The 13,777-nt window shown below is 31.9% G+C and overlaps 1 long non-coding RNA gene and 1 pseudogene across 1 annotated transcript; one reads left to right on the top strand and one right to left on the bottom strand.

Moving 5' to 3' along the window:
* Positions 1 to 1,386: 1,386 nt before the first annotated feature.
* LOC140671342 (uncharacterized) lies at positions 1,387 to 5,777 on the bottom strand (annotated as a pseudogene).
* A 2,215-nt stretch (positions 5,778 to 7,992) lies between these two features.
* LOC140671438 (uncharacterized) lies at positions 7,993 to 8,204 on the top strand. The gene is made up of 2 exons (XR_012047730.1): positions 7,993 to 8,072; positions 8,108 to 8,204. It is a non-coding gene; the product is annotated as an uncharacterized lncRNA (long non-coding RNA).
* The last annotated feature ends 5,573 nt before the right edge of the window (positions 8,205 to 13,777 follow it).

Below are 13,777 nucleotides of genomic sequence, written 5' to 3'. Positions count from 1 at the left end.
CAAATATTAGATGGTTATTAATTAAAATGAGTGTTAGGTCTAAAAAGTTAATTTTGTTGTGGTCATTTTTTTCCACAGTGAACTGTACTCTGTTATGGAAAGAATTAAAAATTGTCAATGTCTCGTCAATAAATTTTGGAGGTACCGATATTAATATGTCATCCACGTATCTGAAGTAAATGGGAGGGGTAAAATTCAATAACGTCAATGCTTTCTCCTCTATGTCTTGTAGGACTATGTCGGCGATGATCGGAGAGAGTGGGGAGCCCATTGGTGTGCCAAAAGTTTGTTGATAAAATTTGTTATTGAAGACAAAGTATGTAGAGTTTAAGACTAGGTTTATTGCTGTTAAAAATTCTGATTCTGGGATGTTGCAATTATTTGTGATATATTGCCATCTCTTTGATATGCTTTCTATTGCTAAATTGATCGGGATGTTAGTGAACAGTGAGATTACATCTAGCGAAAACAACTCATAATCATTATCAATATGTAAATTAGATAATTTGTTGACTAGGCACAGACACTAGTAATAGAATAGACGATACTGCGATATTATACTAGAATAGCGGTTAAGAAACGATTATAAAATTAACGCAAAAGAATTCTGTAAAAAATTAAAAGTAGACGAAAATTCACCGATAGTTAATTTTCTTTTTCCGAAGGGGGAAAGATATCACGGCCAGATCAGACAAAATATTAACAATTCGTAGAAAGAATTAAGGACGGAAGAAGGAATTAAGTAAAAAATATTAAATATAAAAGTTTAGAAAAGGATCACGAACGAGTAAATAAGGATATTGAGAAAGATAAGCATACGTGACGACAATTAGAATACGGCAGAAAGATGCTGTGTAAGCGGAAGCGACAATAAAAACAATACGTGCTCCGATCAGGACCACCGTCTTTCCCACCTACAAAAAATTAGATATATAAAGACGTCGCAATGATCCTTGCGTCGTCGTCAGTCTAAGCATTAAGCGCAACCACTGTATAATTGTAGTCGACGAAATATACTCTTTTACGATAGTGTACGGAGTGTTTTCTTTAGTGCGTGGGTTCTAATCCTTTGAGCAGCCAGAATCCCTTCTCCATTCTACCTTAGAGTAGACGGGCATAACAAATTTTATTTTTGTATGCAAAGCATAAAACATAATAAATATAATTGTCATTTGGTATATAGTAACTAAACTATAATTAAAACTGATGGATTATTATAAAACATTATAAAGTTTATTTTTATTATATAGCATCTATAAAAAAATAATATATGTATTTTTTATATATTAAATAAAACAAATAAATAAAAAGAAATACTTATAACTAACTATAATATCTGAACAATATATCTACGCTTTTCAGTAGCTTTAAGATTTTCTTCATCTATCATGTATCTATCATATTATCTAGCGGTACTTCCATATCTGCATTAACTATATAATTTTCTTCTTCTATAAATATTCTGTCACCATTAATAATAAAATTATGTAATACGCATGCAACCGCGATCATATTTTTACCTAAATCAAAATCAGAAATATCTAAATGTTTCAATCTTCTAAACTTAACTTATAACAATTCAAAAGCTGCTTCAATAATAGATCTTATTGAACTTAGTTTTGTATTGTATGAAATCTGAGATCATATCAAATGACCATTTTCTTTAAATGGTGTCATTAGATTACTTAACAGAGGATAGGATGTATCTCCAATTAAATGTAAATTATTTTGAATTAAAGATGCTTCTGCATTTGTCATATGTTAGTATAATTGGCTGTTACTGAAAACCCTAGCGTCATGCATATGCCCTGGCATTCCAATAAAACAATCTATAAATAGTCCTCTATGGTCATAACTCCTATAAATAATTTGTTTTTACATTTAACGCATTTACTTATTATTATATAATAATCAAATCTCTAATATAAATAAATTATTATATACATATGTATTTTACTAATTGCGCATTTTATTCTGTAATTACTAAGGTAATTAAAATAGAAAAAGTTTAAATGTATAATTTTTATTCTGCAATATAATAGAATGAAATCCCTTTCTATTATAATAATCAACAGTATTTATTTTTGGCTACTTGCGTGGTATATGACATCCATCTATAGCCCTAATTACGCCAGGAAATGTGATCGAGTTTGAACTATCTAAAATTACAGGTGATTGGAAAGGATTATTTACTTTTAAACTAGAAAAAAAATTATATATACATTTAAACAACATACATTACTAGATAATTGACACTAAGCTGCATTTGGCCATTTTATGTATTCAGGCATTAACATTGCCAAAGGATTTATAACGTTTTTAAACATTTGATGTCCACTACTTTTTACTAAACCAAATCTATTACCTGCAGCTAAAAAGCTTTCTGGTTTAGTTAACATCTAAATGGTGAACATCAATTTTTTTGTTACGCTTACATTAGCATTTTCTTCTTCATTAATTAGTGGACCAACTACATTAATTGCTATAATTACGTTCAAAATGTTTAATTTTGCGAATAAGCGATGTAAGTGTGCGTGCGTGCGTATGTGTGTGTGTTCATTATGTATATCCTGATAGATATATGTATATTTATATGTACCTCAAACGTTCGTTGTAACATTTTAAAATGTTCAATAAAAAGTGTATCTATATATCGAGAAATCGTGATTTCGAAATAATCTTGATTACGCCATCTTTCATTCCGCCTTCTAATTAGTACCTGAAGATCTTCTAATTCATGGTTTTCTTCTATTATTACATTAACAATATTTATTATATCTAGATTATCATCCATTAACATTATTATTGCATTCCATGTTAACTATGTACTTTGATGATCTAATTATAATTTGTTATAACCTATACTGATTTAGTGTTTAGTGCTTTTTATGCTGAACGATTATTTATGATATGCTGGAAAAAATGGCGATTGTTTAGAAACATGTTGGAAAATCATAAACCGCTAATGAACGTTCAGCAAAAAATCTCGCAACAGTTGCAAAGCTGCTTGTTCTGCTAAACACGGTCAATGCAAGATAAAAAAAGAGACCAATAATGATTTGGTTCTCATTTCTACTGTAGTTATAGTTGTCGCCACCGTCAAATCAGAGTTTCTTGGTGACTACTTGGAAGCCTTAAAGATAGTACATTCTTCACATTCGTTCGTGGCCACCAACATAAATAATTATTGCCATCTTTTTTTTGAAGCCAATTTTTAGGGACTTCAGATACAACATTATCATGACAAAATGGAACAACGCATAAGCCATTATTCTAGGTGCAGAAAAATTTGTATTACTTATACATATTGAAAGCAGCGCGATCGTCCTTGCGTGACATAACTATCAACTACGTAAGCGCTAACAGCGCTAAAGCTTACGTGAGCGACCACCGTCTTCCAGAATGTAACGTGTGTATGTAATGTAATAATGTAATAATTAAGGTACCCACTGAAGTCATTCTTACGATATATTATTTTACATTAAGAAAAATATTCAAGTATTGCATTTGTTTTAATATTTCAATATAAAAAATAATGCATATTTTAATATAAAAGATAATAATTAATTCAAGTAATATTATTTTTTTAATAATGAAATTTTTTATAAACATTTTTTATCAAAATAGACAAAATAAAAGATATAGGTTATGAAATGTACTAAATGTACTAAATGTATTTTTAAGTTTTTCGAGATTTATTAAATAAAATTAATCAAACTATTGGTAATTTTACATATATATTTTAAATAGAGACTATAGTCAAAATATAATTGGTTATTTACGAAAAATAGTTTTAAATATATAAACAACAATTTTAAACCTGTCGTACTTACTTTACTTTCAAAGCTGGAACTAAAAGAGAACGATGCACATATTAATAGCGACACCACTATGAAAGTATATAAAAAAGTGGTATATAAATTTGAATAAATAAAATATATTTTGTATATTTTGTGTTTAACGTACGTTGTTGAATTTGTGTATAAATAAAAATAATTATAATTTTTATTATTTCAAATATATGAAAAATAATACATAAATGTAAATTTTCGATTATATTTATGTTATGATTTAACATTTAGAATATTTAATATCATTAAAAATTATTACAATATAATATAATTAATTTGAATGATGTATTAGAGGAATTATCACTTTTTTTCACGATCAGAATAAGTTAATTTAACATATTTTCCTCGTGTTTGTGAAAAAGGAATTATTACATCATTAACAATGGTAGTAGAATCATTAATTACAGAAATGTTTAAATTTTTTAAGCTACATGGTTTCATAAACAATGGTCCTGTTGCAATAAATTGATCACAAAAATTCAAAATTTTGTTTGACATAAATATTTTCTTTATTATTAAAATTGAATTATCTTTCAACAAACATACATTATTTGGTTTTTTAAAAGAAATTGTGAATTCTTGAAAATCTACCAAAGAAATTGTAGATTTAAGTTTAGAATAATGAATAATTGGATATGATTTATCAAATTCTTGTACATTTGGATATAGATTTTTTCTTTAATTCGATTAACTAGTTGTTCAAGAGATTTAGGTGAATTTTTCACTTTAATTTTAAAATTTTTAAATAGTTCTCAAACGAAAAACAGTTAAATTTATCCAAACATCCAAAAGTCTTTACTTAATTAGCTGTGTTAAGTTATGGATATTATATGACATATATTGTCGACCATAGAAAGCCTCATAATAATGAATCAAATAAATTAATAGATTATGAATGAGCATATTTATTTAATGTAAAATATAATTCAGGATAGTATAAAATTCTTATGATTACACTTAAATTGAGAAAATGTTCATGATATTTTGCAGACATCACTGACTTCAGAATTACTGGGCCAATATACAATAAAAATAATATTAATTCTGTGGCTTTCCATTTGTCCACTTCATATAAATTGCGTAACAATCGCGAAAATTCATATGGAATGGATGTTTTCAACGATAATAATGTTTCAAAAAGGTAGTTTTGATGATCTTTAGAGAGGCGTAAATTTTTAAATCCTTTAGTCCAAAACTGAAAAAGTCGTTTCATTACTCCTAAACACACTAAGTGCATATAATCTATTCCAATTTGCATATAATCATATTATCCAATAATCATATTAATTTTAAAATAGCAGTTCTAAAATAGATATAGCAATGTAATGCTCTTATTTTTTCGAAATGATTTATTTGTTCTCAATGTATAATTAATTATTCAGGGAAAATAACAGAATTAATATATTCTCTGTTCCTGTTGAGATACGGTTGGAAGCAGGCTACCTTTCTAGTTAGTTTCGAAGTTCGTATCAATCATTGGACAATTCTTGCAATGTTGTTAAATAATAATAATACACAATCTCAATGCGAAAAATTGACCAGAAAAATATGGAATCGAGTACTCGGATTGCAGGTCGGTGGTCGAAAATTCTCGCCTTCAACCGTTGAATTGATTAATTGCTCATCGTGCAACACCAAGAAATAATAAGCGTTGAAAAGCATTGTAGTTACATTATGACGATCATAATGCCTACAAAAAGTTTTTTGAAACATTAGATTAATAGTCAATTGACTCGGTCCCGGGTTTAAATGTTAAAGTTTAGTTCAACTTAGCGGTTGCTATGCAACATAATATTAGAATGTCAAATTTAACCCTTTCGCGACGGCGCACCAGTACCATACTTTGCCGCCTTTCGCGACGGCGCAACTGAACCATACTTCGCCACCAATGTATGCTTGCAATGTACCATTTTCGCTAAATACCATGTTCGCTAAATTGTGTATCTCATTTTCTGCGTTGCCTAATGCCTGTACTAGCTTTATTTTGAGTTCGCTATTGAAATAAAACACTAATATAATTATGATTTTAATAGTATTTATGTCATATTATTTTTTAATAATCTTTTGTAGTATGAAAAGTTTTAAAACAGGGATAAATACACAATCCAACATTGCATTCTTCGCACTGATAACGTGATTCACGTTTCCTATTGTTTTTACTGCAAACAACGGATCTTCGTACTTTATTTTTTCCTTCGGATGTATACAAAGTAAGAAAGTGTCTTTCTATGAGTCTTGTAGGATTATCATCAGTAGAGTTAAAAGTTGTATTAAAAGAATGTCGCTGTGTTGATTTTTGATATTTTGCAAGTAATTGATCAATTAATTTTAAATGAAATTTCGCCATAGATATATTGTAGTTGCACCGATCTTCAATTTGTATAAACAATAAGCGTTTCATATACACATATCTATCATGTGCATGAAATATTTTTTGTACCATTTTGTACTTTTACGTATTGAAATTAATTGTGCTTAGTATCATGTCGATATTATCAACTGCTCCCATGAAACTATTATAATCATGTCTACAAGCTGGGTTTTGTACTATTTCCTCTTTTCTAGAACGTTTTGGTACACTTACGAACTCATCTGAGTGCATAGTAGATAACATGAAAACCTCTTTTTTATCCATCCATTTCATCGCCAATAAGTTGCGGCATTAGCGACAACACACCTGTCCTTTTTTTAGTTTTTCCATCATTCTTGGCATACCCTTTCTCCTTTTGTTAACAGTACCACGCATTTGTAGTCTTCATATGCAAAAGTTTAAATAACGTAGAACTCGTGTACCAATTATCCACAAATAATGTGTGTCCTTTGTTTAAATAGGGTTCTAAAAGAGACATTACAGTATTTCCTGATTTTCCAATGTTTGCATATTGCGAGTGAATAGTATTAGACCCGTTGTAGACAATAAAATCTTGTATGTATCCCGTTTTACAATCACAAAGGACAAAAGATTTTATTCCGAATCTACTCCTTTTTGCAGGAATAAATTCTTAAAAAATAGCTTGCCTTTATATAAAAGCAGACTTTCATCTATACATAAGTTTTGATAAGGATAGAACGCATTTGCAAATGATTTTCGTAATCTATTGATTATTTCACGTATTTTCCATAAACGATCGGAATTACATTCATGATCATCAGCAAAATGCAACGTTCTCAGTAATACTTTGTAGCGATCTCTAGTCATTATCTTGCAAAAAATGTCGCTTCGCAATAATTCATTTTTGCTCCAATATTCATCAATTGATAATTTCTTATTCCTAGACATTAATAAGCAAACAGCGATAAAACAATACAGTTCGCCTTTCTCTGTCCCAGCTTCAGGATTACTATTATTTATTCGTCTCCATTGATTATTTGTTTTTTCAACAATGAAATCTATCAATTCCTCAGATACGAATAATTCGAAAAATTGCAAAATTTTCCAAGAATCAGATATGTCTGTTTGAATTCTCGATTGTTGTCTTGTAAAATCATGAATGGTGAGTCTACTTTGAGAGATCCATTTGATATCTTCCGGATTAATGCTTTGTAAATTAACATCTTCAGTTTCATCAGATTTTGATGTGCTAAGTAAATTTAATCGCCTTTTTTTACGAAGTGGTGCCTTTATGTAAGATTCGTTTTCATCATAGCTATCCAAATCAGACTCGCTCACCTATTTCCGTTGTTTCTTTCTGTTATATTCCATTTTAAAAAGGATAAAACCTAAAATATTTATTAACATTAAGAACAAAAAAATGAAATTAAAGGTTTTACCGATGTAATTAGCGATTCGACTCACTTTATTTCTTGTAGGTTATTATAAATTATTTGAATCTGATACACTATAAACTTACAGAAAATAAATGCACTTTTTTTGTATCAAGGAATTTTTAGCAAAACAATTTTGTGTTGAGTTTATTCGCATAGAAGACTCTTACTGAGAAAAATACTTTATTTCTCTAACGATAAAATCTGTGCCGTATATAGTTGGCGTCAGCCGTTGTGAAACAATAAGCGATTGCCGTATATAGACGGCGTCAGCCGCTGTAAACCAATAAATGACTGCCGTATGTAGACGGCGTTAGCCGCTGTGATGCACCAAGTGACTGCCGTATATAGACGGCACCCGTCGCGAAAGAGTTAAGCTTCAATGCGGTTATCTTGTTTTGCGTTCATTGTTCAATACTGAGGAAGGCTGCGTACAGCCGAAACGTTTATATATAGGTTTATATATAGGTTTATATATAGGTTATATATAGGTTGTTCAGATTCAAATGCGGAATAATAATAAAGATTGTTAAATAACACCCTTTCAAATTTGCTCGTTAGTTGGCCTAACCATTGTTTATTTTTGTTCATATATTCTCTTTTTTGCATACATTTACTGCAGCCAAAATAACTTGAATGATTTTTTGCATAAGTTATAAATGCTCTTGCAGAGGCATCACAGACAGTTTCTTTAACTAGGTTAATCGGAAAGTTCCGTCCATCTAGTGGCGAATAGCTGTAGTTAGAACTGTCGTTAACTCTAATGTCTAAACTAAGATTTATTTTTTAGTTTTGACATCTGTCAATAAAATTCAGTACATAAAAATATACGTTTGCATCAATAATATTGTTTTTTGTTGCATCGAAAACGTCGAAATTTGAACCAAATAAGCATCATTTGCGTGAAGTGTTAATCTTTTGCTTCAATTGGAAGAAAACTGCAGCTGAAGCTCATCGAATGCTTGTAGAAGTTTATGGTGATAGTGCTCCTTCCGATAAAACATGTAGAGAATGGTTTCAACACTTTAAAAAATGGTAATTTTAGTGTGGAGGACAAAGAGCGTTCTGGACGGCCAAGAGTCTTCGAAGACGAAGAATTACAGGCATTGTTGGATGAAGATCCATGTCAAACGCAAAAACAACTTGCAGAAGCATTAAATTGTGCTCAATCTGTCATTTCCGATCGTTTAAAAGCCTTGGGGAAGGTCTACAAAGAAGGAAAATGGGTCCCATATGAATTGAAGCCAAGAGACATTGAAAGGCGAAAAACAATCTGCGAAATTCTGCTTGTTAGGCAACAAAGAAAAGGGTTTTTGTATCGTATTATCACTGGGGATGAAAAATGGATTTTTTTTGACAACCCCAAACGTCGAAAAACCACTTGTGACCCCGGCCAACCCTCAAGATCAACGCCAAAGTAGAATATCCATGGAAAGAAGGCTTTGCTGTGTATTTGGTGGGATAAGAAAGGTGTAGTGTACCATGAGCTGTTAAAATCTGGTCAAACAATCACAGAGGATCTCTACCGAGAACAAATTATCCGTTTGAGCCGAGCATTGCACAAAAAACGACCAGAATATGTAACAAGACAGCATAAAGTGATTTTGCTTCATGACAACGCTCGGCCTCACGTCACAAAACTTGTCAAAGAAACGTTAGAAGCACTTCACTGGGAAGTCCTACCCCATGCGGCTTATTCACCAGACTGTGCCCCTTCCGACTATCACTTGTTTCGGTCGATGGCACACGCACTTGCTGAGGAACGCTTCAATTCTTATGAAGATGTCAAAAAATGGATCTCTGACTGGATAGTCTCCAAAGATGAGTCATTCTTTCGCCGCGGAATTCGCTTGCCGAAAGATGGGAAAAAGTCATCGCTAACGATGGACAATATTTTGATTAATGTATTTTTTCATTTTGTTTCTTAAATAAAACTTTACTTTTTGTAAAAAAACGGACGAAACTTTCCTATTAACCTAAAATTTTGCACATTTTTCCATTGTAATTAAAACCATGTTTCTCAAGTAAAATCAGTTCATTAATTAATGAACTTAAATACTGACTTATATCATTCGGTTTTGACATACCATGATGTACACCAGCAGCAAATGGTTTGTGCGAATATTAAAAATAGAAACTAAAATAGGCCAAAATTAACTTGTCGAACTATTAGATATTGATATGCCATCAGCATTAGGTTGGACGGTGGTCGTGCACGCTGCCTGAAACTCGCCTGAGGCGAAGAGTATGCGTAAACGCAGGTTCGAGTTCACCCAGACCCGATAGGAATAAGAAAATTTAGTCGTAAGGTGGCTGTGCACGCTGCGCCGCCGAAGCTTATCTGTGATAACTAGTATGGCGGAAGCGCAGACTCGAACCCACCCAGACGAATTAGGATTAAGATTATATAGGTTTAAGATTAATAGGTAATAGGAAAAATGTAATAGGAAAAAGAAAATAAAGGTTTGGCATAGTCTCTTCGGCGAGAAGCTAGGGACTCAAAACCCAAGAATATGCCATCAGCATTAATGAATGTATCAATAGTGTTTGGACATTCCTTAAAGTGCTTTGTTATTGATCGTGAAAGACCAATCGCTACTCCAAAATGTATATAAGAACCACCTGCTATTTCTCGTGTAGCATTTTTTGGGGTCTGCATTAATGTTCGTGCATATTGAGGCAATGTATGTAACCACAATCACGTAGAATTTTCAACAATGAATTAATATATTTTTGTGTTATATTTTCTTTAATCACCCATGAAAATGTCTATCACGTAAATTAGAAAATGTTTCACATGATTCATTATTAACTTCAATTATTTCATTATACTATAAATGTTATTAAAATACATATCTATATACATATTTATTATCTGTAGAATAATAACTTATGGTTTTTATTGAATTAATTTGTTTATTTGAAGAAATATTTATTGGAAAATTGCATGTAGGCTCTTCGATTGAAGTAGAAGTAACTACAATATTGTTTTCTAGATTATTATTTGTTGATATTTTATTCCTCAAGACATAAGTATTTTTAGCATTATTATAATTATCAATGGTATAAAACTCTATTTGTCATCGAATTAGTTGATTTTTTCTGCGTTTTGATAGAAAGCTTATATCTTTCGACATTAATATAAAATATTGCAAATTAACCCAAATAAAAAAAGACATTAATAAAGTAAGAAATAATGGGCAATAAGAGTCAAGCTCAGTAATTATTGAGCCAAATCATATTTATACATTGCTTTAATTAACTATGTTAGAATCTGAATTACATAAGTTATTGACAATGCATCGATTTATACAAACACGAACATTTCGGCCAATTTTTTGGCCCTCTTCAGCGCAAACAACTTAAAATAATAATTTAACATAATCGCAAGGTCATGGAATTAATTGGCTGTGTGAATAAAATATAAACTACTAATAATCAGGATCGAAATAAACGTTGTCTCCTCCCTAGTTGGTAGGCCAGGAGATGTGATTCTGTATATCTGTTATAAAATTTTTTTTAAAATTAATGAAAATATTACCTAAATATATTTATTGAATAAGTTATGTTATGATGGTTCTATCAGAGAGAGCACATATTTATCATTGATCCATGGTTTTTTAGTTTCACAGCAAATTTTAACAGATGTTTTAGATGTAATGTTTCTATTTAAAGTGTTTGTTAAAAACTGACAAGTAACATTTAAGAACAATAATTATTATAGTCGTGTACGTTTTGAATGTCAAATTTTTGGTATACCGTCTAAAATGTCGTTATACATCGAGTGTAAACATTCGGTATCCGTTTGCATATTGAGGCTATTTTTTTGTCCTTTTATGTGTATCATTTCAGATATCAGTCTTTTATTGTAATAACGTTCTATGTCTAATATTTCTACATTTTCTTAATCAAATTCATGATTGCACTGCAATCTATGGTTGATGAATTGCAGAACTATTGGAGGACCCTAATCTAATATGGTTTTTATGTTCTGCAACTCTCGTAATTAATTTCCTATCGGTTTGACCAACATGAAGCATTGCAATCATTACAATTGATTTTGTAGACTACATTTTTCTGCAATGTTTTTGAAACAGGGTCCTTATGTGTCTTTATAAATTTATTTAATTTATTAGGCTGTAAAAAAAAAGTTTAACTTTGATGTTCACGATCAAATGTTTAAATTGTTCAGCCAAATTCGGAATGTACGGAATAGTGAAAAAGGAGACATTTTTTTCAATGTTAGTTATTGATTATTGTTATTTGCATTAGGGTTGTCATATTAATAATATGAAATTTTATTCTGTTTTGAATGTTTTAAAAAACAAATTCCAAAGGGTAATTGCTTGCTAATAGTATATTGATGATTAGTAATATATTTTTAGTGTAGAAAGTGGCGTGTGAAAATAAAAGAGCTCTATTTGTAAGAGTAATTACCGTCCCTTTCTTTTGGCAAATTGGGTGTTGTGAAAAGAAATTCAAATACTTGCCAGAAAAAGTAGGTTTATGATACCATCACAAATTATTTAAACATTTACCATTAAATATCTCGGAAAGTATAAGAGACCGCCATTTAAGTTATTAGGAAAAGTGATCAGTATTTTCCTCTCTATAACATATAACAATTCAACATCATCGGCAAGGTGTGATTTTTTCTGGATATTTACCATATACAAGGTGTCCGGTAATAACCGCCTCACCGCTCATATACAGGTAGAGCAGGTCAAACTGAGTAGAAAAGTCCTCTACCATTTTTCGATTTTCGAAATAATTATCGAAAAATTAATTTTCAAAAATCGGCGAATCCACGCGAGTAAAGCGCGCGCGGCGAGAAGGCCGTCCCATCGCTACGCGGTTACTAGGCGCGCTACTCATACGCATCCATTTCCAGTCATAGACCGCTCCTCCTATCATTCAATGAGCGCCTAGTAACCGCGTAGCAGTAGGATGGGCCTTCTCGCCGCGCGCTTGTACTCGCCCAGATTTGGCAATCTTTGTTAATTAATTTCTCGATAATTATTTCGAAAATCGAAAAATGGTAGAGGACTTTTCTACTCAGTTTGACCTGCTCTACCTGTACATGAGCGGTGAGGCGGTTATTACTGGACACCCTGTATATATACATATACAGGGCGTCCCCGAATTGGCAGATCAACTCTCGTGGGTAGATAGAGCGTGTTAAACTGAAGAGAAAAATCTTATATCATTTTGCTAAATTCGCAATAATTAATGAGATATAAATTAATAAAGATTGGCCAATATGTGTCAGGATAAGCGAGCGGGGCGAAGAAGCCTCCTACTTGTTACTTGATACTAGGCGCGTGGCGAGACAGTAGGCGGAGCGGTCTACAAAGGACGTACAAAGGGCGTACTGAAAGAGACATGTACATTGCGTTCTGCGTTTATGTCTTGCCGCACGCCTAGTATCAAGTAACAACTGGGAGGTTACTTCGCGTCGCGCGCTTATACTGGCACGGATTGGCCGATCTTTATTAATTTATATCTCATTAATTATTGCGAATTTAGCAAAATGATATAAGATTTTTTTCTTCAGTTTAACACGCTCTATCTACCCACGAGAGCTGATCCGCCAATTCGGGGACGCCTTGTATACAGGATGTCCGGTAATAATCGCCCCACCTCTCTAGGGCAGATAGAGCAGGTCAAACTGTACATAAAAGTCCTCTACCATTTTGCGATCTTCGTAATAATTACCGAGAAATTAATTAACAAAGATTGACAAATCCGGGCAAGCGCGCGGCTCATCCTACTGTTAGGCGGTTACTAGGCATTCATTGGATGATAGGAGGAGCGGTCTACGACTGGCAATGGATGTGTATGAGTAGCGCGTCTAGTAAGTAGTAACCGCCTAGCAGTGGGATGGGCCTTCTCGCCTCGTGCTTATACTCGCGCGGATTTGTCAATGTTTGTTAATTAATTTTTCGATAATTATTACGAAGATTGCAAAATGCTAGAGGACTTTTATGTTCAGTTTGACCTGCTCTATCTGCCCTAGAGAGATGGGGCGATTAATTACCGGACATCCTGTATATATATATAATATATATCATTAGAGATCATGTATAGTAAAAATAGTACTGTTAAAACAATAAAAAAATGGAGATTACGGATGACTTGTTGCACTGAATGATATGTAAAGA

Source organism: Anoplolepis gracilipes, chromosome 11, assembly GCF_047496725.1.
Source record: "Anoplolepis gracilipes chromosome 11, ASM4749672v1, whole genome shotgun sequence".
NCBI lineage: Eukaryota > Metazoa > Arthropoda > Insecta > Hymenoptera > Formicidae > Anoplolepis > Anoplolepis gracilipes.
This window is presented reverse-complemented; position numbering and strand designations above follow the sequence as displayed.